We start from the raw sequence: 23,060 nt of genomic DNA, 5'->3' as shown, positions 1-23,060 counted from the left end.
AGTGTCTTTTCCAGTCTTTCCGTCTTTCCGCTTCTGCTCATACAAGAAGTAAAGCCTCGATCTAGTAACCACCCGAACACTGCCTCACGTGTCTTTTTCAAGGGCGAAGGGGACACGGAGGGGCTCGGAACACTTTTGATTGTTTTTATACTCAAGAGAAAAGATGCTCTTATCAGCTAAACTGTGTGCCAAGAGAAGAATAAAGCTTATGAAGTAAAAGATCTGAAGTTGAGAACTCAAATTATGTTATCAGAATCAATGAATAATTGTTCAGTGCATATATAAAGCTCTATCTGGAATTTAGTCAGTGAAATAAACCAAGCCACTGCCATATGTCGTATAACTGCTCATTAAATAGCCTTAGAGAGGTTATGACAAAGCTAATGATAAACATTGCATTTCCAAGTCAAAATACTTTGAAACACAAGCTTGACTATTTCTTAATAAAAGCCTAAATTGCCTTTTCCAATTTATTATAGTATGTAAAAGGAAATATAAGCTTCAGAAAACAAATTCTTTTGAGTTTATCTTTGTGTTCTAAGCCTAAAATAATACCTGATGCTTAATAGTTAAAGATTAAATGTTACATAGTCGTGATGAAAAGAGATTAGGTGTGACTGTCAGGTCTAATAACTTTCTAACTGTAGAACCATGAACAAGTTACTTAAGTCTTTTGACCCTAAATTTCTTGATCTCTTAAAGGGAGATAATAATTGGCCAGGCATTATTATTATTATTATTATTATTATTATTATTATCTGAGCAAACTCCTATAATTATAGCACTTGAGAGGTTAAGGTAGGGACGTGAGTTCAATACTAGCCCTAGCTATGTGAGACCCCCATCTCAAAACAAAGACTGATATTACGATCTATGCAAAGTCAAATGATTGGATTATGTAAAACCACCATGGAAAATGCTGTAGCCTTATTTAAAGACAATAATTTTATACCAACAGTGTTATAATACAACGTAGACTGCAAGAGTAAACTTGAATTCATAGTAACATTTTTCTTTTCAATAATATACTAGGTGCCAGTTGCTTTATGTAATCTTATTTAATATACATGTAATGTAAAATATTAACTCTGTTTTCTTTTTAAAGAATTGTTTATTTATTGTATACATGTGAGTACACTGCAGCTGTCTTCAGACACACCAGAAGAGGGCATTGGATCCCATTACAGATGGTTGTGAGCCACCATGTGGTTGCTGGGAATTGAACTCAGGACTTCTGGAAGAGCAGTCAATGCTCTTAACCACTGAGTCATCTCTCCAGCCCTATTGACCCTGTTTTAAAGTTATAGAAACTAAATTTGATGCATTTAAAAAAAACTCAAAACTTACTAGCTTTTAGATGTCAACTTTTATGTTTATATATTTATATACTAAAATATTGAACCAAGGGCCTTGTCCATACTTGACAAGCACTCTGCCACTGAGCTACATCTCTAGCCACAGCAGTATTCCTTAATTCAGTTTTTAAGATGTCAGCAATCTGATTCAGCCTAGCTTTAAACTCTGCTTCAGAATCTCTCACAAGCTGGTAGTGCAAGTGTTGGCAAGGACTGTAGTCATTTTGAGACTCCACTAGAGAAAATGCACTTCCAAGCTTATTTGTGTCAGCAGGATGTGGTTTACCTCAGTCTGTTTGAAGTTCTTTGATACATGGACTTCTGTAAGGCAGATCACAGCATACCTAAGCTGGCTCTATTAAGATGAATTAGTGAAAGTGACAGGAATACTAAAGTTAGTCTTTTTGTTGTTGTTGTTGTTGTTGTTGTTGTTGTTGTTATTTGGGAGACAGCCTTGTGCTTGCTAGATAAATCCTACACTACTGAGCTACGTCTCCCAGTCTGAAGTCCATCTATTATACTCTAGTTGTTTTAAAATTTATACCCCTGAATTTCTGCTGTTCTCTACCATTCAAAACAAGTCACATGGATCCTGTTCCTATTGAAGGTGTGAACGTATTACACAAGAGTATAAGTCCAAGGTGGCACAGATGATTGTCAGCCATTTTAGGAGGCATCTCCCACAGCCTGGGAGAGTTGAACTTGCTTTTCCAGTTTCATGAAGGTAATGGGTAGCAAACCTGAGACTCCAAGTCCTATCTGCCCAGGAACAAGGCCAGTGTACCCATCTATTACTGTTTTCCCAGTGAACGCATACTGATATTGGACTAGCATTTATCCCGCTAGAAATTAATCATTCTTCACTTTTTAAAAATATATTTGTTCTGTAAGCTAGAATAAGCTGCTTCCATTCTAATTGTTTTTCCTAGAATTGTTCATCTTAAACATTTTCTTCATACATACAAAGAGGTAAACTATTTTTATTTTTGGTTTGAGATAACTTTCAAATTTTAGAAGTATTTGAATTTTCCGTTTTAAAAAAGGATAGGAAGATGCTTTCAGCAAGGTTAAAGAAAATAATTTAGTGAATATGCTGGTACAACAAATAGACTTTTGGAGAACATATCTTTTATTTGTTAATTTACTCACAGTGTAGTCAGGGAAGGACATAGACATAAATATGTAAATAAATCTAAGCATGTACAAGAAAATGTTAAGCCCAGACAAGAAATATGACCAAAGTTGTATGAATCAAAGAACTTATACAAAGAAAAAGAAAACTTTGAGCCTCCAGGTAACCATGACCCTTTGTTGTTGTTGTTGTAGATTAGATAATGAGTGGATTTACAATTTTAAGGGCATTCTGAGCCAGTTCTCAAAGCAACAACAACAAAAGTAGATCTTTGCCTGGGACAGAGCTATAGCTCATAGTTAAAAGCATTTGCTTCACATGTATAACATCCTAGATTGAATACTCAGTACTGCCAAAAAAAAAAAAAAAAAAAAGACAAGCAAAACAGCATGTGTTCCAGAGAAGAGTAAATTAACAAAACTGGAAGAGTAAATTTGTTTTTAAAAATTACTCCAAAGAAATAATTGAGGGTTGAGGTGTGGCTCAGCTGGTAAAGTGCCTCAAGTCCTTGAAGCCCTGGGCTCCATTCCTAACACTGTATAAAACTGGGTGTAATGGTGCATACCCCACTCTGTATTCTTTCATTCATTGTTCCAGTAGCATGAAAAGCCCAAAATAGGGCCTGGTGTGGTGGTGCATGCCTTTAATCTCTGCACTTGGGGAGGCAGAGTCAGGCCTGGCTTACATAGTGAGTTCTAGGACAGCCAGGCCTATGTAGAGAGACTCTGTCTCAAAAAAGAAAAACAAAACCCACTAAAATAAACTATAGCATAAATTTCCAATTAAGTGAAGGTTAGGCTATTCTTGGGATTTCTGGGGAAAGTATTATTACTTCCATGGATACTAAGATCTCTAGGCAAAACAAAACAAACAAAACCATCAAAGTTGTAGGACTAGAAAGCAACACAATTTATGAGTTGGATCATCAGACATAACAGATGAGAGACAGCACTTGATGCTTGCTGCTGGCTCCCTAAGGATAATGCTATAGGACACGGATTACAGTCTAGAATGAAGAAAATGTAGAGGTTGTATAGCATATCTCTGTGAATTTGAGGCCATAGTCTTTGATTTTGTTTATAGCCCTTTTAAAGCGTAAGAATATTCTCTTTGTTTTGTTTTTCAAGACAGTGTTTCTCTATGTAGTCCTGGCTGTCCTGGAACTCACTCTGTAGACCAGGCTGGCCTCAAACTCAGAAATCCGCCTGCCTCTGCCTCCCAAGTGCTAGGATTAAAGGCGTGTGTCACCACCGCCCAGCATTTAAACATATTTTTAAGATTTATTTATTTATTTATTTATTTTATGTGAGTGCACTATAGTTGTCTTCAGACACACCAGAAGAGGGCATCAGACCCCATTACAGATGGTTGTGAGCCACCATGTGATTGCTGGGAATTGAACTCAGGACCTCTGGAAGAGCAGTCAATACTCTTAACCACTGAGCTATCTCTCCAGCCCCTCATAAAAACATTCTTAAAGTCTGTACAAAAAACAGGATGTAGGCCATATTTGCCCTTAGACTATAATTTGCTAAGCCCTGTGTTAGCACTGTAAATTTTCAAAGTACTCCCTTCCTGATAACATTGAAGCTAAGTTTAGAAAGCCATTCAAGAGCTCCAAAGTCCAGCTACTTGTGGATAATGGAATTGTCTTAGTCAGGGTTTGTGGTCCTGCACAAAAAAAATCATGACCAAGAAGCAAGTTGGGGAGAAAAAGGTTTATTCAGCTTACACTTCCACATTGCTGTTCATCACCAAAGGAAGTCAGGACAGGAACTCACACAGAGCAGGAACTTGGAGGCAGGAGCTGATGCAGAGGCCATGGAGGGGTACTGCTTACTGGATTGCTTCCCCTGGTTTGTTCAGCTTGCTTTCTTTATAAAACCCAGGACTACCAGCCCAGGGATGGCATCACCCACAATGGGCCCTTCCACCCTTGATTACTAATTGAAAGAATTCCTTACAGCTGGATCTCATGAAGGCATTTCCTCAAGGGAGGCTCCTTTCTCTGTGTTAACTCCAGCTTGTGTCAAGTTGACATACAAAACTAGCCAGTACAGGGATATAGTATACAGTAAAACCAGTGAGTCTTGTTGAGTATAGCATTCTGGGCCATCAGGGATTAACACTGCTGTCTAATAATCCCTTTAAAGATGTGATGTATCCCACCCCTGTGCCCATGCATATTCACTTTTATGTCCCTTTTAGGGAAGAGAGAGAGAGAAAGGTTTATGTGTAATACTTTGGATATCCTTTATATGCAAGATATTTTCTCAGAGGTACATAGTATACTCTATACAACAAGGCCTTCTGTCTCTGAATTTCCCAAGACTAAAATTAGTGATAGCTGTTCCTTTACACTGTGCATGGTGTCATCCCTGGGTAGGGAGGCCTAGGTTATATGTGAAAGGTAGGTGAAGGAGAGAATGAAGCAAGCAAACTAGTATGTAGCTTTCCTCTTCTGTTTCTGCTTGATTTCCTGCCCTCAAGTCCCTTAATGATGGACTGTGATCAGGACATGTAAATGAAATAAACTCTTTCCTCCCTGTAGTGCCTATTCCTGGTTGTCAACTTGACTATATCTGGAATGAACTACAATCCAGAATTGGAAGGCTCACCTGTGATCCTGATCTTGAGGAAATCTTGAGGCATAATGCCTATGAATCCCAGGAGATCAAGACAAGGAGATCTCTGAGTTCAAGGGTCATCTGGGACAAAGCAAGTCCCAGATCCAGGCATGGTAGTACACACCTTTAATCTGGGCCATACCTTCTGCTGGATACCTACATAAGGACATTGGAAGAAGGAAGACTCTTCTTCATCTGCTTGCCTTGTGGGACTGAGCAACTGCTAGATCCTTGGACTTCCATTTACAGCTGCTGCTGACCATTATTGGGGAGTTGGACTACAGACTGTAAGTCATCAACAAATTCCCTTACTATATAGAGACTACCATAAGTTCTGCGACTCTAGAGGACCCTGACTAATACACTCCCCAAGTTGATTCTGGTTAACAAAACCCAAACTAATATGCATACTTTTGTTTGGTTGGTTTTGGTTTGAGGGTTGGGAGGAACAGGGTCTCAAACTGTAACCCAGGATGGCTGAAAACTCATTGTATAGTCTTGGCTGGCCTTGAATTGATTGTGGTCTTCCTGCTTCAGCCTCCCAAATGCTAGGATTAAAGGTATGAGTCACTGTGCCCAGCTATAACTTTTGTTACTGCCTTTATAGATTCAGTTGCATAAAAAAAAAAATCAAGGATAGTTTAGGCAAAAAATTAAAAAGAAAGGATTTAATGCAATAGACTGAATGACAACCTACCAAAAAGTCTAAAGGAGCAAGCTGTAGGTCCAACTATTTGGGATCGTCTTCAATACTCATAGCAACTCTTATTTCTGCTGTAATTAGAAAAGTTCCCAGCCTGTGGCTGTAGTTGCCACCAGTGCTGTCACAATACAATCATAGTACCAATGTTGTTGTTACTGTTAGAAAAGGCTGCAGAGTCATATACAGTGCCTCTAACAAGTTCACATAGTGCATTCCAATCCATCCATCTTTTCTCATATTTTAATTTTGAATCTCTTAGTGTAGTTCATTGGACTGAATCTAGAATCCTAAGTGAAGTTGAAGTCCAGGAAATGTCACTTGTTAGCTTTCTAGGTTTTTCAGATCAGAAAGGAGTTGAACTTCCATGATATACTTACTCATAGCATCAGTTCATAGCTCTTGACATTGATTAGATCAAGCACCACTGGGGAGATAGGCCAGCTGGTTAAACGCAGGAGGACATGAGTTCTATCCCCAACATACATGTGAATAGCCAAGTGCAGCTATGCAAACTAGTGATTCCAGTGCTGAGAAGGTGGAGACAGGATTACCGGAGCTCACTGACAAGCATGCACATCCACAAAGAATTGCCATTATACTGTAGGTTTGCTAGTTACATTGGCTATATTTTACACAGTTCTTTAAAAATAAGAATTTTTTACAGATTTAGGTTCTTTGCTTTTATTAGCACCTCCCTAAAACATAATATCATAATTAAACACTGTACTATTTTTATAATTCTTTGAAATTATAATTTTTACAGTATTTACTATGAACCTTTCTGTGTATAAGTACAGAAAATTCAAGGATTTAGGGGTCAGACAAATTTGGATTTGAATGTTGGCTTCTTTGCTTTGTAGCCATGTAACCTTGAGCAAGTTATTAAACCTTTTTAAACCTTAACTGTACCGTGAGACTTATATTTTCCTCAATGAGATGTGCAAATAGAGTAATACATGAAAGTGCCTGAAGCAAACATACAGGTGGTATATAATATCATTAAAATGTTTTTCTCGTCTCATAGAATTCAAGAGTTGGAAAGAACATAAAAGATAACCTAGGCAAACCCCACGATACTAATAAAACCAAAAACAAAGGAAATAAAATTTTACACGCCTTTCTTCCTGCCAGCTCATCAGTGACTCATCTGTGTAGTGAATGATATGATATCTTCTGTATGGTGACACAATTGTACCTCGTATCCCTGACAGATACTTATTGGGAAGATTTTAAAAATATTTCCTTTGAATGAGTCTTAGTATGCTGTTTGACCCCAAAATAGCCATCTTGTCTTAATCACTGGATTTTTATTCTTAAGGGCAAAAATGCTCTGATTCTTCAGTCTAAAAGGAAAGTTTTGTCCTGATCCCTGAAATCTGAAAACCCCTTTCTGGATACCAGAATACACAATCTTGATGCCAATTTATTTCATCATAACTATAGATTGGCTATTGACCCTTAACTATCCCCTATATTGCTAAACTGTCCTCCATCATATCGCCCAAGCCCAACATGTTGGCAGTATCTAAGCAGGGATAGTCAACTGAGAGATAAATTTTTTTGTCTTCCAGAGGGCATTTGGTAATTCTGGCAAGACATCTTTCATTGTCACAGATGAAAGAAATGTTCTAGTAGACAGAGGCTAAGTATGATAAACATACCGCAGTATATTCCACAAAACAGACTCCCACAGCAAAGATGATTTGACCCGTATATGTCGATAGTGTTGGGGTTGAGAAATCCTTAGTTTTAGACCCAATTTCTTTTTTTTTTTTTTTTTTTTTCCTAGACTGGACCTCATTACATAGCCCTGACTGGCTTGTTATTCAACTATGTTGACTACTCTGACTTGTTTGTGATTCTTTCTCCTCTGCCTCCTGAGTGCGAGGGCTATTGGAGCATGCCCAATAGTCCTTAGATTGTCAACTTAGTAGCTGTATAAAATTATGTTATCTCTTATCATTCCTGCCAATAACTTCCCCTGTCTTCATTAATGTGTAGTTGATCCTTTATAATCTAATAGGCTTCTTTAATTTTGTGTTTATACACTCTTTCTCCCAGAAGACTAAGAGCAATTTGGGGGACAACAAACCAGACTTCTCACATTCTCTAGTCTTATTGTACTTAACAGTTTTTATTTTTACTTACTGTTATATGAGTGCAGGTATCCATGTTCTACAACTGGCTTTCAAAAGTCAGTTCTCTTCTACCATGGGTCCTGGGGATGGCACTCGGCTTGTCATACTTGCATAACAAGCACTTTTAGTCAATGAGTCATCATGCTAATTCATGTGTCACAAAATTAATATATAAAGATAATAGGGAAATGGATTCAGACCAACTCCTTCAGAATGTCCCTCTTCTCTAGACAAAAGACCCAGAAAGAAAAAATAGGACCCTTAACTATTCAACCTAGTCAAGCAAATCAAATTTTGGTTCTGTTATGACTCATTCTTAACCCTCCCAACTTTTTATGTTGGCTTTTGATTTCATTGCAAATTACTCATTTATTGTCTTTAGCTGTTCACTCTTCTAATGGCCAGAACACCTGTTTCAAACTTTTCTAGCCACTAATACCCACAGCACTCTGGACTTCTGTTTTATAACACATCAAATGTCAATTTCTTTGTCAGTGTCTTTTTTCCAAAGAGCTTTTAGTTAACTTGAAGGCCAAAATGATGTCTGCTTCCCTTCATTATTCTATCACCAACATTACATAGATCCCAGCACATGGCAGACGTTCAGTAGATATTTATTGGATACATATAGTACTGTTTCAGATTTCTTTCTGACACACACTAGTAAATAACAAAATGTATTTATCTCATTTTTAGTGCAGTTAAACTTCTTTTTTTTTTTTACACACAATGTGTTGTTAAAACATAATGGACTCCTAGCTGGTTAGTGGGGGTGCACACCACCTTTAATCTCAGCACTTGGGAGACATAGGCAGGCAAATTTCTGTGAGTTTGAGGTCAGCCTGCTCTACATAGTAAATTCAAGGACAGCCAGAGCAGAAACAGAAATCCTATCTCGAAAAACAAAACAAAACAAAAACCAAAAAACAAAAAACAACAACAAAAAAAAAAACTCCAGGGAAAGTACAAACAAGAAATTTTAAATCTTGAAAATGTACCTTGTAACTTCCTATTTTAGCACATGACAATGTTTAAAGTCACTAGGTCTGCTCTATAGCCCTCCTGATCATCTGATCATCCTACACTAGCACTTCCGACCCTTTGTTCTCTCAAGTTCCAGTGTATGTCTTGGGGAATCACTAGTGCACGAGAGTCTTTGGGGATGGGGAGATGGCTCAGCAGTTAAGAGGCTGGCTACTCCATCAGAGGACCCAGATTTGATTCCTAGCACCCACAAGCAGTTCACAACTGTCTGAAACTCCAGTTCTAAGGGATCCAATACCTACACACAGACATATATGCAAGCAAAACATTAATGTACATAAAATAAAAATAAATAAATGATACATAAATAAAGAGAAGACTTTCTTTGAATTTCTCCATAGTGATTGAACCAAGAGAATTGGCAAGTCCCTTCAGTTTAATGAGAAAGAAAGAAAAGTCACCTAACCAATGCCATTTCTTCTTGATTGCCTCTATTATAGAGACTTAGGCCAACAGATATTTTAAACTTCATTAAGTTAAACTAAATTTCATATATCACTTCTAATATTTTTTAAATTATTTTATGTCCGCATTGGTGTTTTGCCTGCATACAGGTGTGTATGAGGGTGTCAGATCTTGGATGTACAGTTGTGAGCTGCCTGCCATCTGAGTGCTGGGATTTGAACCCAGGTCCTATGGAAGACCAGCTAGTGCTCTTAACTACTGAGCTATCTCTATAGCCCCCACTTCTAATACTTTTGTTAGAGAAAATGTATTCAAAAGTACCACTCAAGTGGCTATAACATTTCCATTCACTGGGCAATTTTTTGTCTGGAGGTTGGAAAGTCAAAACCAAGGTCCTAGCAGATCCAGTGTTGGGTAAGAGCCCTGCTTCTGATTCATAGGTGGTTTATCTCCTCTCTGTGTCCTCACATAATGAAGAAGCAAAATAAGCTCACCTGGTCCTCTCTCTGTCTCTCTCTCTCTCTCTCTCTCTCTCTCTCTCTCTCTCTCTCTCTCTCTCTCTCTCTCTCTCTCTTTGTTTTTTCAAGACCGGGTTTCTCTGTGTGGCCCTGGCTGTCCTGGAACTCACTCTGTAGACCAGGCTGGCTTCGAACTCAGAAATCCTCCTGTCTCTGCCTCCCAAGTGCTGGGATTAAAGGCGTGTGCCACCACCACCTTTATCTCAAGGTATTTATTTACTGTATTAATAAGGGATCTCCCCTCATGATCTAATCACCTCCCAAAGGCCTTACTTCTTAAACTATCACCTGGGGAGTTAAGATTTCAGCATGTAAATTGGCCCAGGAGAGCACATTTCACACCCCATAGCAGATAGTTTTTCAAGCCATGATCATTACTACTTGTCAGATCTTTAGAGTTAGGGAGAAATATTAAAATTCCAAGTTTAAGCTTACTGCTACCACAAACAATTCAGCTTCTGAGCTTGACCCTCTGGCTCCATCTGTTCCTTACCCCTTGCCAGGTTTCGTCTCTGACTTTACTTTCTGTTTTCCTTTGTCTGTTTCCTCCTTCCACCTGTTTTTCATTTTCCTCCTCATTGTTTTTCTCACTCTGGCTCTCTGCAGTCTCCTTATATCATCCCAGGGACTGATGATTTGAAATCCATTGCTCTATTATTCACTACACAAATTATATGAGGGAATCAATCACTCCACTCTATGGCTAGCAAGCATCCTTGGTTCTTGGGTCAAATAGGTATTCAACTCCTGTTTAATATAGTGAGTTACCACTGGTTTGTTTCGGTTTTTCCTATTTACCTGAGATAGTACATGTGTTAGTATAGTTTATACCTCTTGAAGTTATGCTTTCTAGTCTCAAATCCCACTACTATTTATTTATTTTTGTGTTTCTCACCTTATCTATTTAAAGAAATAATATCTATACATATATGAAATATTTAGAACATAAAGTGAAACATGGTGAACATTTGTGTTTATTATTATGTATTCACCCATGCTTGAATGGGCCTTGTTTGAGAAAAACTCAGGGTACTTATATCACAGTAGCAATTTAGGAAGTGTTTATTAACCATGGATGCCAGACAATATGCTGGGCAGATCACAAAGATTAAAAAAAAAAACAAAAAAAAAACTAATGCTAATTTCCATGAGCAGCATTTGGTCTATTGATAGTCCTAATGGCAAGGAATAACTGTTTTTCTAGATGGTCCTTTATTATTATCTCTACTGCTTTGTTTGTTGGTTTCTTTTGACACAGGGTGTTGCTAAGTAGCATTGACTGGCTTGAACTTGCCACATGGCACAGGCTTTTCTCAAACTTATAGCAACTCTTCTGCATGTCCTGAGTGCTAGAATTACAGATTTGTGTCAACATTCCAGTGTGTGTGTGTGAATACAGGAAAGCATATTTATCTTGACTTCTGATGTTTCATGGTTTTATTTTGTGTTTATTTGTTTGTTTTGAGAAAGTGAGCCTGCCCTGGAATTCTATATATAGACCAGACTGGCCTCGAATTTACAGAGATCCACCTGCCTCTGCCTCCTGAGTGCTGGAATTAAAGGATTTGCCACCATGCCTGGCTGCTAAGCTACCTGATTAGCTATTGTATATATCCTGATATCCCAGGGGAAAATACCTTTTTGTAATGGCCACTACATACTGTTTTCTTCAAAAGAACAGAAGCACATTTTGCATTTATAGGTCTGCATGATTCCCTTTGTCTTGACTAAATTTAACAGAAACTGGCAAAATTAAAACTTTCCCTATTATTAAAAAGAAGTTACCAGATTGTTGCCCCGGCCGCACCATGGCCAAGAATGACTGGGACACCAAGATGGTTCTGCGCAAAAAGGGCCCAGCGGCCACACAGTCCAAGTATAAGCAGGCCATCTTAGCAGCTCAGCTCAGAAGATGTGGAGACATCCAAGAAATGGGCTGCTGGCCAGAACAAGCAGCATTCCATCACTAAAAACACAGCTAAGCTAGACCAGGAGACAGAGGATTTGCATCATGACAGGGTGACCCTGGAGGTGGTGGGCAAAGTGATCCAGCGGGGCCAGCAGGGCAAAGGCCCTGACACAGAAGGACCTGGCCATGAAAAGCAATGAGAAACCACAAGTCATCTCAGACTATGAAAGTGGACAAGGAGGCAGGATTCCCAGAGCAAACTAGTGAACTCTGAATTTGATTTTTTTAAAGGAAGAAGGAAAAAACAAAAAACAAAACTATATGCTGTCATTCCTCATATTCTCAGTTCCCCAAGTTCTCAGAAGTCTTTGCTTTAAACCTTGAACAAGTTCCAGTCTTTTTGGTTTTCTTTTTCTGGCTTTTTGAGTTGGTGGTTTGTTAGGATATACATTTTCCCTTTGGGTATTATAGGATGGGAGGATTAAATTGTAATCAGAAAAGTGTCCTGCTACTATGTCCCAGGTGGTAGTGGACCATGTGGTGGTCTGAATCAGAATGGCCCTCAGAGGCTCATAGGTTTGAATATTTGGTCTCCAAGTAGTTGCACTGTTTGAAAGGATTAGAAGGTGTGTCCTTGTTAGAGGAAGTGTGTCTCTGGGGATGGGCTTTAAGGTTTCAAAAGCCCATGCCAGGCCAAGTGTCTCTTCCTGCTGCCTGCAGATCTGATGTAGAGTTCTCAGCTCCTCGTCCAGCACCATGTCTGTCTATGTGCTGCCATGCCCCCTGCCATGAAGACAATGGACTGAACCTCTGAACTATAAGCCAGCTCCAGTTAAATGCTTTCCTTTATAAGAGCTCTTCACAGCAGCAGAACACTAATTAAATAGTCAACTTTAAGTATGAGAATTTCAAATATCTGTAAAGATTTTAAAGAATTCCAGTACATTTGGACCTGGAGTGTGGTGCTCTTAATGGGTCTTAATTTTAGGTGATAATATTAGTGGATATAAGAAAGATAATGTGAGAACATAAAAAAATGAGAATGTTTACAATGACAGGTGAAACAGTGGATAAATTTAATAGCTTAATCAGCCCTGTCCTTTCTTCTTTTTCGTGTGTGTGTGTGTGTGTGTGTGTGTGTGTGTGTGTGTGTGTGTGTTGTGGGAGAGGTGAGTGCTGAAGACTGAATCCTAGGGCCTTCCACATGCCAGGCAAATATTTTACCATCATCAAATTAAAATTGAAGCCCATTATTTAAATACTTAAATTTTGACATTAAAATTAAAAATATAGAACTTTAATTTTCCTTACCAAATTAAAAAGAAATTAAATGTTGCCCTCATTCAATGTAAAAATTGTCTACAGTATATTATTATACTGATAATTTTGGAAGAATTTTTATCATTTTTAAATTGTTGGGAGATTAATAATTTATTTAAAAATGTGGGGGCAGTTAAATAGCTTGGTGGGTGCAGCAAAGCCTGTTGACCTGAGTTCAATTATCATATGACTTCACAGAGTTGTGCCCTGGCCTCCACATATGTGTTATAGTATAGCCACCCTCCCTCCCCCCGTCCCCCAAAAAAAGGTCATAAAATAAAAGTAAAATCCTTTTATGATGACCAGTTGATTTTGACTTTATAGTCAGAATGGTGGGTCAAATCTAGAAGGGAAAGAACATTTTAAAATAGAAAGGCAAAATTTTGTGAATTCTGGTTGCTATTGAACTAAAAATGCCTACCTTTCCTTAGCTATAATTATTCTGATTTGTTGACAGTTACATGTCAATCTGGCTGATCAGGTAAAGGGTGTGTGACACCAGGGAACTCCACACAGAAGGCCAACCCTGGTGAAAAAAGCAATGTTGTCAGAAGACTAATCTGTCTCTCAGTACTCTATGTTTTCGATGTATCCATTTTCACATTGTGGCTGCTAAGCATCCTCCAGAAGAGGTAGTACTTGTCAATACACAGATAAAGACATTGCTACTTCATAACAGTAACTTTGCAGCTGGTATGAATCATAATGTAATATCTATGTCTTCTGATGATCTTAGGCAACTCCTGTGAAGGGTGGTTTGATACCCAAAGGGATGCTGACCCACAGGTTGAGAACTACTGCCCTAGTGAATGAGTACTTAAAAGTCTTACTAAACTGTACTTATACTTTAAAAAGTATCACAACCAGATGTTTTATATTTACCTGTGACTTCTGGGAGCAGCTTTATGCATCCATAGAGTACCCCCATTCAAACCCTTTTTATTATTATTTGTTTGTTTTGTGTTTTTTGTTTGTTTTGTTTGTCTTGAGAGAGAGTCTGGCTACATAGCCCTGGCTGTCCTGAAATTCACTATATAGACCAAGCTGGCTTCATACTCACAGAGATCTGCCTGCCTCTTCCTTCTAAAGGCTGAGATTAAAGGCTGTGCTACCATGCTTGGGGCTCTCACTCTCTCTGTGTCTATCTGTCCCTCTGTCTCTGTCTGTCTCTGTCTCTGTCTGTCTCTGTCTCTGTCTCTGTCTCTCTCTCTCTCTCTGAAATAACAAGTTTGTTTTTTTTGTTTTTGTTTTGTTTTGTTTTGTTTTTTTCAAGACAGGCTTTCTCTGTATAGCCCTGGCTGTCCTGGAACTAACTCTGTAGACCAGGCTAGCCTTGAACTCAACAATCTGCCTGCCTCTTCCTCCCATGTGCTGGGAATAAAGGCGTGCACCACCACTGCCTGGCTAACAGGTTTCCTTATGGATACTTCTCAAGCAATCTTTGTTTTGGTTGAACCTCCTCTCCCCCATCTCCTTGCTTAATTTTTTTTATTCCCATCATTCACTCCCACTCACTCTTAGGACATCTGTTCTATTATTCTTTCTTAAAGCTTTCTCCCTCTCATGGCCTCCTTCTAGCTTCTTGTCTGCTACATATACTTACTACCACATAAACAGATACACAAAACTCAAAACCTAGGGTCTGCATGAGAAAAAGCATGCATTATTTGTTTATTCTGAGCCAGGGTCACCTCACTTAAATGTATTTTCCAGTTCCATCCTCTTGCCTGAAAAGTTCATTAACTACATTTTTCTTTATGGCTGAATAAAGTTCCATTGTGTATATGTATCACATTTTTTCTTTCCCCAGACAAGGTCTGATATGCCCCCAGGTTAGCTTTGAATTCTTGATCTGTCTGTATTAGCCCTCAAGTACTGGAATTACAAGCATGAATTACCATGCTCAGATAGGCAATCTTTTTTGATTAACAGCTTTTAAAATTATCAATGTTCCAAAGGAATTGAGAAAATATGATTAATTCCAGTTTCTGAAAGACAACATATTGTAATAGTCTTCCAAACAACTGTATTAGAGTTCTCCTGAGTACTAGAACAAGAGTATGTATGTATGTGTAATCTTTATATATGTGTGTGTAAGAAAGACTGAGAGAAAGAGAGACAGAGAGAGAGAGCTAATAAGGAATTAACTTACTTGAGTGTGTGTTGGTGAGGCCAACATAAAATGGGATAAGCCAACAGGCTAGAGGCAGGGAACAATTGTAGATGGGGAAAGAAGGATATTTTTCTTTTTCCATTTATCTATTAATGGGTACTTAGGTTGATTTCATGTCTTGGCTATTCCAAGTAATACTGCAATAAATATGGAAATGTAGCTATATCTTGATAGAGTATATTTCCTGTCCATATATACCCAGTATTAGAACTGCTAAATTATGTCTAGTGTTTTATGGAATCACCATACTGTTTTCCCCAATAGCCAAACCAAGTTTTATTCCCACAAAGAATACAAAAGAACACTTTTTTTTATAGCCCCTCTAACAATTGTGATGGATATTCTAGCAAGTATAGGGCAATATATCTCATTGTGTTTTAAATTTACATTTCCTGTATAAACATTTTTTTAAGTATTACCTATTGGTGGTTTATGTCTTTTGATATATCTGTTTAGGTTCTTTATCTGGTTTTCAATCAGATTATTTGCTTCCTAGCTATGGGGTTGAGTTCTTTGTATATTTTGGACATAAACCTCCTAGCAATGCATAGTTTACAAATAGTTTCTTCTACCCTGCACATCCTTTATTCTGTTTACTGTTTCCTTGGCTATGCTGTTTAAGTTTGGTATAATCCTATTTGTTTTCTTGTTTTGATTGCCTGTGCTCTGGGGACCATATCCAAAGAAATCATTTTTAGAAAAATGCCATGAAGCATATATTTTCTGCTGATAGCTTTATCATTCCTGGACTTACATTTAAATCTTTAATTCATTTTCAGTTGATTTCTATATATGATTATGAAATGAGGGCATTTACAGATATATTGTATGGATACTCTGTTTTCCCAACACTTATTTATTGAAAAGACTATTTATTGGGTATTCTTGGCAACTTTTTGGCTATTAATCAGCTATCAGTTGACTATTAATGTGTGAATTTATTTCTAGGTTCCCTGTTCTGTCCCATTGGTCTGTCTGTTTATATGCTGATAGCATGCTGCTTTGGTAAAAATAGCTTTGAAGTCCTGTAGTATGGGTTGGCTATTCAGGGTCTTTTCTATTTCCACATGAACTTCAGAATTTTTTCTATTTCTATAAAGAATGTTATTGATATGTTGATAGGATTGCATTGATTCTATAGATTAGTATATATAGAATGGACATTTTAACAATATTTTTCCAATCTATGAACATATGATATCTTTCTATTTTTTTCTGATTCCTGCCATTTATTCAATTTCTCTGGTTCCAACTTCTATTACAATGCAGCTATTAAAAGCTTTAATCATTTTTCTGTTGAGTATGATTTTAACTTTGGGTTGTCCTGGTTTTATTATGCTGAGGTGCCCTGCTTCTATACCAACTTCACAGACAGTTTTAGGGAAGAATGAATGTTAAATTTTTTCAAATCCCTTTGCTGTGTCTATTAAAGTGATCATAGAATGTTTTACTTTATTCTGCTAATGTGATATATTACATTTATAGATGTCTGGACATTGAAAGAAATTTGTATCTCTAGGATGAATCCCACCTAACCATAGCAAATCATCTTTACAAAATTTATCACATTTTATGTTTGAGTGCACTTGTGTATGGGTGTGGGTGTGGGGACACACACAACTTGTTAGGCTTGATGGCAAGCACCTTTACCCACTGAGTCATCTCACAGGCCCCAAATCACCTGATTATGCTAACTATGTGCTCTACCACTGAGCCATATTCACAGCCCACAAGAAGTATTAGTTTGTTTATAGAAAAAAATAGGTCAAAAAACTGAAATCTATATCTATTGTCTTAAATTTTTATTCCAGTGGCCTTTCATTAACTTTATATCCAAAGAAGGACTCTATCTGAAGTCTTACTTTCATTCTAAAATCAATAAAGAACACTACCAAAACAAAACAAAAATGAAAAAATAGAAAATCTGAAAAGAGCAATGAGTAAGGAATTTGAGTCAGTAATAGAATCTCTCCCAAGATGGAAATCCTAGAATCTTATATTTGAGGCCTTGAATTCAACCCTTAACAGCAAAAGATTTCTTTCCTTTGTATACAAAAGCATTCTTCAGGGCCTGTAAGACGGCTCAGCAGGTAGAAGTGCTTGCTGCCAGTGAGTTCTGTCTCTAGGACACACATTGTGAAGAGAGATAACTAACTTCCTAATCTGTGTGAATAACATGTACTTTCCTCCAGATAAAAAATTGGCTTATTGCAGTTAAATTTTTTATTGCAATTCAGTAAGTTTTATTTTCTAAGACAATGTTCTTCAGCTGCATTGTTTTAGCAGATTTTGATTACAGATATTGATTATAAAATGGACTATTAATATTGTTGCAAATAAAATATATAAAATATTTCAATATGTAAATGGTTTTATTGAGATATGGTCTATAGCCCAGGCTGATTTAAAACTTACAGCAATCTTCCTTCCTCAGCCTCTCAAGTCCTGTAATTATAGACATGAACCACCAAACTATCTATCAGAGAAACTTCTATTTGCAGTAGACAGTGATTAACTCAAAGACCCTCAAATGGCCAAAGAGGTGCACAGAATAAGACACTGCAGAATGCTCAACCCTAAATGAACTAACTATCTACACTGAACATCCTTCCTCCTCCCCAAACTCATGGATCTCTATGGAAGAGGGAATGGAAAGACTATAAGAGGCAATGGTGTGAATAAGTACAAACAAACAGTAGCTTCCAGACACACAGGACAGCTGTACATATAAATCCACAGCAGTCATTAACATACACAAGCCTCTGCAAACTCAAGCCAGACCAAACCCAGAATAATGAAGGAAGGTAGATATGAAGTCCCACCCCTAGCTGAGAAGCTACTGGCAAATGATAGCTGCTGGGAAGGAGAATCCGTTTTCTTTGAAAGAGTTGTCCCTGTTCGGTTGACTATACTCCAGTGGAAGACTACACATCCATAAATACATATACTGAATGAGTGGGGGAAAGAAGAACACACAAGGTTGGGTGGTCAGGAAAGAAGGGTAATCTGGAAGTAGGGGAGGGAGGGAATATGGTCAGAACTCTTGTATGAAATTCTCAAAGAATTAAAAGATAGGAAAAATGGAGAAAGGATTTGGTATTTCTATAATAATATTCTCAGTAATTTATATTTATATATCTTTTACTACTTTGGAGAGACAAGGAAAGGAATTATACACAACTTAAGGCAGCTTTCCTTTAACTCATTGCCAGTTAATCTTGATCAACTTCCAGGAATACTTCTTGTAATTAGTATCATCCATTCCCCAACTTTATTTTTTCTAAAGGAAATATATTATAAATCATAGTAAGCTAAAAAGCATCAGCTGTCCTCTTCAAAAGGGTCATTTGTGTCTCCTATCTAGTACAGAAAGTTTTGCCTGTTTCTCCCCAGAAACCAGTCATTTTTTAAAAACTCTTAGTGATGTAACATGACAGGCAAGGTTCCTACTGTCATTGAGCTTACATGCTAATGCAATGAGCAGACAATACATAAGAATGAAATTCATTTCAGAAAATAAGGACTTTCAAATGAGAGGAATGTAATAGAGTACTTAGAAAGGGAATATCTACTCCAACCCCTGCAGCTCTATGGACTGATCCCAAGGCCTTGTGCATGCTAGGCAGTCACTGATCTGTGACAGATGTAGATCTGTAACCAGGTGAAGGTTTCTTCAAAGGCATCTGCCCAGGTTGAACCCTAAACTATGGGGTGAAAAAACCAGCTATGTGAGAATCTCAGGTGAAAGCTTTTGTGGTAGTGGTTAGTTTCCCTAAAACCATCCACTCATCAATGAAAAGTTATTAGCCTAAACAAAACTGAGCAGAATTCAGATGTGTTCAAGAACTTTCTTTGCATGCATAGTCAAACCTCAAAGCATTGTTCCATAATGGATAGAGGTCCACAGATATTCTTTATATAAAATACTACAGAATTTTCTTCTTGGTTGTCCACTATAGCATTGGTACAACCCTTCCCTGCCCTTAATTTATAACTGGCATATTTTTTCCTTCCATCCTTTCTTTCTTTTTTTGTTTTGTTTTTTTTGGTTGGTTGGGTTTGTGTGTGTGTGTGTGTGTGTGTGTGTGTGTGTGTGTGTGTGTGTGTGTGAGAGAGAGAGAGAGAGAGAGAGAGAGAGAGAGAGAGAGATTGGTTTTTTTTTTTTTAATTTATTTTTGCAACAGAGTTTCACTATGTAGCCCTGGCTGTCCTGGAACTTTCTATGTAGACCATACTGGCCTCAAACTCAGAGATCTGCCAGCCTCTACCTCCCAAGTGTTAGATCAGCATAATTATTTTTTGCATATACTGTAAAACCCCTTGAAAATAACTATACCTAAACTCCTTGTATAATCATTATTATATTAATTCATTAACTTCTTTCCCAAAATGGACAAAAACTACTGAATTTTAATCATAGAACAATGGTTCTTAATCTTTGGGTTGCAACTTGGGGGGTATGCATTGAACAGCCCTTTCACAGGGGTCACCCTATAACCATTAAAAAGCAATATATTTATATTATGATTCATAACAGTAGAAAAATTGTAGTTATGAAGTAGCAACAAAAAATTTTATGGTTGGGAGTCACCACAACATGAGGAACTCTATCAAAGGGTCACAGCGTTAAGAGAGTTGAAAAACATTGATATACAACATTGTGTAATGGTACAAAACATGAGTACCATAGAACTAGATTAGGTTAACCACAGGAATGAAGGAAGGGTGGACCTAGGAATAGGGGGATAGTGTGAAACCAGAAAAAGTCCTTTATTGCCAAACTAAGGAAACTAAGGAAAGGAATTCAGAAGTTATTCTGTCAGAGGCAAGGTAGTGTGATGGTTTGAATAAGAACAGCCTTTATAGGCTCATTAGATTTAAATGTCTAGTCACTAGAGAATGACACTATTTGAAAGGATTAAAGGGATTAGGAGTTATGGTCTTGTTAGAGGAAGTGTGTCAGTAGGGGTGGACCTTGAGGTTTTCAAAGCCATGTCAAGCCCATACACTTTCTGCTTACAGATCAGAGTGTAGCTCTGCCTGCTACCATGTCCACTGCCATGATGACAATTTAAGTAAGTCTCTGAAACTTTAATCAATCCCGCAACTGAATGCTTTCTGAGAATTGCCTTGGTCATAGTGTCTCTTTACAGCAATAGAACAATGACTAAGATGAGTATGGTACCAGGAGTGGGATATTGCCATGACAAGCTTGACCATGCTGCTTGTTAGTGGAATGTGAGCTTTGGGGCTTTAGATTAGGAAAGAAGTTGTATACTTAAGGCAGGACTTAATGGGCCATACCAGTAGGTGCATGGATGACAATGGATGGAGCTAAGAGCAATGTAAATTATAGTATGGCCTGGCTCAAGAAGTTTCAGAGGGGAATATTAGTAACTTTCCTAGAGACTATTCTTGTGATATTTCAGCAAAGAATGTGGCTGCTTTTTGCCTGAGGCTAAAATGAAGAGTTTTGTACTAATGGCTGGCATTGGCAGGAAGATTTCAATATAGCCCAATATTACACTGTATCTATCATGTGGTTATTAGTAGTCATTCCTATGCATATCTATAATGAAAAGGAGCAAGCTGGACAAAGAGAAATACAAAATGTGTAGTATGAAGAGAAAAGGAGTCCCAGAAGTATAATGGAGCTCAGTGCAGTGCTAGGTGTCGTGATGTGATTGGAGGGGCTATGTCCTACCCCCACGTAACTGCAGAACTTGGCAGTTTTGACTATGTGATTTTGGTATGAAGAGTCAGGGAATACAAGGAAGAGATTATGAAATCTCCCTCCACAACTAAGGGAAGCTACCATGATCAGGCTTGTGTCAGAGGTATACCTGCATGGAGATCTAGGAAGGCCACTCTATAAGAAGCTGTGAAAGTGAAACCTAGATTTTGTTGGAGACCCCAGTAGGTTAGAGATGCCAGAGTTATGGGATACCTGTCAAGAAAAGTTGCAGACTGGGTATGGAACTAGCCAAAGAGAGAGAGAGGTATGTTGTAGTCAACAAAGCTGAAAAGACTTGGAGATCTGAAGAATGTTTTGACATCAGACATAGAGATACAGCATTTGGAGTTTGTCCTCCTGGCTTTTGGTTTTGCTTTGGTCCAGGATTTTCTCACTATGCCCCCTTTCTTTCCTTTTGGAATGGTAATGTATATTCTGTGTCACTGTGTGTTGGAAGTATGTGATCTGCTTTTGATTTTGGTTTTACAGGAATTACAGAGAAGAGAATGTCTTGAGTCTCAGAAGAGACTTTGAACTTTTGGACTTTTAAACATGATAAACTATGGGGACTTTTGAAATTGAAATTAATGTTTTTTTGCATTAAGATATAAGATTATGGGGATGGGGAGTTGAATGTGGTGGTTTGAATAAGAATGGCCCTAATAGGCTCATATATTTAAATGATTAGCAACCAAGGAGTGGCACTATTTGAAAGGATTAGGAGATGTGCCCTTGTTAGAGGAAGTATGGCACTGGTAGAGAGCTTTGAGGTTTCAAAAGCCTATGCCAAGCCCAGACTCTCTTTCTGCTTATAGATCAGGATGTAGCTCTCAGCTGCTCCTCCAAGACCATGCCTGCCTGCTGCCATGCTCTCTGCTGTGATGGATAGAGCTGTAAGCAAGCCCACAATTAAATGCTTTCTTTGATAAGAATTGCCTTGGTCATGGTATCTCATCATAGCAATAGGACAGTAAGGGTTTGTTACTTAATATCTGTTACTTCAGAAAGGAGATGGCAGAGGAAATAAATGCATGCAGCAAAGTATTAGGTGTGAATGTTCCTTAAAATTACTTTTGTGTTTATTTTGTATGTGTGGGGTGAACAGGTCACGAGTGCCTACCACAGTGTACCTGTTTAAGTCAGAGGACAACTTACAGGCATTGGTCCTTGGGATCAAACTCATTGTCAAGCTCAGGGGCAAGCACCTTTACTCACTGGGCCATCTCACTTGCCCAGAGTTGATTTTTAAGGGCAGCAATACCTGTCTAACTGGCTCCCTAAGAGATAGGAGTGGTGAAAAATAAGGCCAACAGAAAGGTAGGCTTAGCAGAATATAAAGGACTTAAAAGCTGAGATCCCTGGGTTTGAGTGTCTGGGTTGCTTTGAAAAAGACAATTTCCATTTTCTAGTTTCCTTTCCTATGGCCTGCAGATGTGATTTCTGTAATGCTCTTCTCTATGGTGGTGGTTGTAAAACTTGATTGCACCTGGAAATAAAATGAGAACATTAAATACTATTGATGTCTGGGTTTCCAAAACCAAATATTCAGAATTATCTGGTCTAGGATCAATATCTGAGACCAAGTGTTCAAATGCAAGAGCCTGTGGATGACATGTCACTTTCAAGCCATAAGCAGCCCCCAGTAGGCTTATGGATATCTGTGTTGATTTTCTCATTGTTGTAACAGTAACAACTAAAGGGAAGAAATATTTTGACTCACAATTAAAGAGATTTCAGTCCATCAAGACAAGGAGAGCACAGTAGCAGGAGTGGCCTTCTTCAAGGTAATGAGAGTGTAAGGTGAAGCTACCAGATCAGGGAGCAGAAAAGAGATTGACAGCACTAGAAATAAGTGTAGCTAACAAAGGCCTGCCTCTGTTACCTATTTCATTAGTCACCATCAGCCTCCAAAAGGCTCCACAACCTTCAAAAAGTGCCACTAACCAGAGAATAAATGCTCAAAAATCATGCCTAAGAGGGACAATTCAGGCTCGTTATATTT

The 23,060-nt window shown here is 38.0% G+C and overlaps 1 protein-coding gene across 1 annotated transcript in view; it reads left to right on the top strand.

Annotated features, from left to right (window-relative positions):
- Eif4g2 (eukaryotic translation initiation factor 4 gamma 2) overlaps positions 1-23,060 on the top strand; it is a 49,326-nt gene that overhangs the window by 12,371 nt on the left and 13,895 nt on the right. The window contains exon 3 of the mRNA XM_034505400.2: positions 5,039-5,401. The gene's annotated coding sequence lies outside the window, so the exon portion shown is untranslated. The remainder of the gene's footprint in view (positions 1-5,038; positions 5,402-23,060) is intronic.

This window comes from Arvicanthis niloticus, chromosome 1, assembly GCF_011762505.2.
Source record: "Arvicanthis niloticus isolate mArvNil1 chromosome 1, mArvNil1.pat.X, whole genome shotgun sequence".
NCBI lineage: Eukaryota > Metazoa > Chordata > Mammalia > Rodentia > Muridae > Arvicanthis > Arvicanthis niloticus.
Note: the sequence above shows the minus strand (reverse complement) of the source record. Positions and strands in the feature narration are given on the sequence as shown.